The sequence below is a fragment of the Gavialis gangeticus genome, unplaced genomic scaffold, assembly GCF_001723915.1.
Source record: "Gavialis gangeticus isolate Ggan-Ray unplaced genomic scaffold, GavGan_comp1, whole genome shotgun sequence".
Classification (NCBI taxonomy): Eukaryota; Metazoa; Chordata; order Crocodylia; family Gavialidae; genus Gavialis; species Gavialis gangeticus.
Window position 1 is genome coordinate 40,104,787 of NW_017728998.1, and position 2,140 is coordinate 40,106,926.

Consider the following 2,140-nt stretch of genomic DNA (forward strand, 5'->3'; position numbering starts at 1 on the left):
CCTCCAGCCCTGCCAGAGGGGGCCCCCAGCTGCCAGGGCTACAGGGCCAGGAATCCATATATGCAGCCCCCCACCTTCACAGCAGCACCCAAACCTGACTGCTGCCCATGGGAGGTGGCAGCTTTTGTGGCAGAGTGGAGCATGGAGCCCAGCTCCCCCTCCCCCACGGGCTGCATGGTCTATGCAGAGCCCTTTAGAGGGGGTGGGGGCAGGCTGTCCACTGCGGGTTTGGGCTCCCCACCCTGCTGCCTTTCCCCCGGGGTCTCCATATCCCAGTGAGTAGGACCTGGCATGACAGGGCAGAACAGGGCTGGGCGGGAAGCTTGTTGTCACCACTGGGAGCTCTGTGCTGCCCACCCCAAGTGCAGCATGGCCCAACACCCCTACTGGGAAGAGCCCAGTGCAACCCACAGCCCCAGCCCACAGTGACAACCCATGGTAGCAGGAGCCACACCCCTCATCCTGTGCCCTACCCCAGCTGTGCAGCACCTACCTCTGCCCCAGCCCCAGCCCTACTCTCTCCCTCACACCAGCAGGGGGCAGATCAAGGTCCCACTCACCCCAACCCCTAGGGCTGGCCTCTTCCTGGTGGTGGTGGGGGCCTGGACCAGGCTGCATTTTGGGTGAGCAGCAGCAGCACTAGGAGGGGGGTTATGGGGGGTCTCTGGCAAATTGTGGGGTGGCTGCAGCCCTCACCCCACCCTAGCACAGCCATTACCCATCCTGAGCACAGCCCAGCCCAGTCCACCCCAGGAAGCCTCCTTGGCCCCAGCAAAATTACCTGCTTCCAATGCAGTCGAGGTCTTTGAACCTATCCCTATTTGCTACCTTGTAAAGTGGGTTCCCTCTATGCAAATTTGAGTTATTCATAGTTTTTCAGGAATGAGTCTATCTCATAAAGTAGGGGTAGGCAATTATTTTGGGCAGAGGACTGCTTACCAGTTTTGGTGAGATGTCAGGGACCTGTACTGTAGTCCAATAAAAGACACCACCAAAAAAAGCTGGCTACAATACTCTTGTCTTGTTACAGAGAGAGAAGATTGTCCATCAAGTGCAGATCTTAAATGTAAGCCTCCCCAAGAGATGCTAACTTTATTTAAAAGAGCTTTAACTACATCCATCCATATGCTGCAGAGAAATTTAATAATCCTTGAGGACTTGAGCTCCTAGAGAATCTTTCCTTGAGCTGTGGATTCTTGCTATTCCTTGTTGTCCCAAATCTAAACTTACAGCTCTCCGCACACTGACATTGGCTTACTTGTCTGCCAACATGTCCTCCCACTCACTTGTAGAAATGTCAGAATGTCATGAAGTCACAAATGCCTTAACAAACTTGACTCAAAGATTTTCCGTCTCTGAGAAATGTGAGAGTGCCAACAGCTGCTCCCAGATAAGAGCAGAAATATTAACTCTCACTTCCCTAGAGCTCTTCACATTCAGAAATGTCAGCTTCTTAACATTCCCTTACATTTAGAGTTTGTGTATTATATCACAACAGCTTTGTGACTACTCACAAAATATTGAGTCAAACCACACAATATGGGGCAAATTGCCCACAGTTTACCACCATTAAAACTGGTGAGGCTGTCTGCTGGGGCAATTTGGCCCCACCTGTAAGAATTGGGGAAATATAGTTCCTTTGATCAGACTCGAGTTTCCTCTTTTTAGTACTTAATTACAGCTGCTTTACTGAAACACAAACCAATATGCTTTGAGAATAAATAATGTTCAACTAAAAGAGGCTCAGTATATTTCCAGCAGCCAAGTACAACAGAAAACAAATGTGCACCATAGGGCTCTTTAAATTCTCCTATGCCTTTCACAGGCTGCCTCTCCCCTTCCCCCACTAGTTCAGGAAAGCTGTGCATCACTTATCCCCGCTCTCTCCTCATATAATTATGTCCAGAGATCCTGTTTTCCTCTGTTTAAAAAGTCACAAATTCTCTAATTAAAAAACCCAAAATCTGTTATTAAAATGAAATGCAACTGTATAGATAGGCATCAATTGAACACAATGTTTTATTGATATATTTACCATTTAAAAGCAGTTTGGAAGCCTACTAGTGCCTCAATCACCATAATAAAATATATCCTAAATATCTATAAATTTTGGCATTTGATTTTGGGTTTTTTATCATGG

General features: G+C 48.0%; 1 protein-coding gene across 2 annotated transcripts in view; it reads right to left on the reverse strand.

Annotated features, from left to right (window-relative positions):
• Window positions 1–2,140, reverse strand: part of LOC109289627 (dipeptidase 2-like) — a 63,361-nt gene that overhangs the window by 56,748 nt on the left and 4,473 nt on the right. Inside the window, exon 1 of one of the 2 annotated variants that reach the window (XM_019505740.1) lies at window positions 940–1,264. The exons of the other annotated variant lie outside the window; for it this stretch is intronic. The gene's annotated coding sequence lies outside the window, so the exon portion shown is untranslated. Of the gene's footprint in view, window positions 1–939; window positions 1,265–2,140 lie in introns of those variants that run through there. 2 annotated transcript variants of the gene reach the window in all.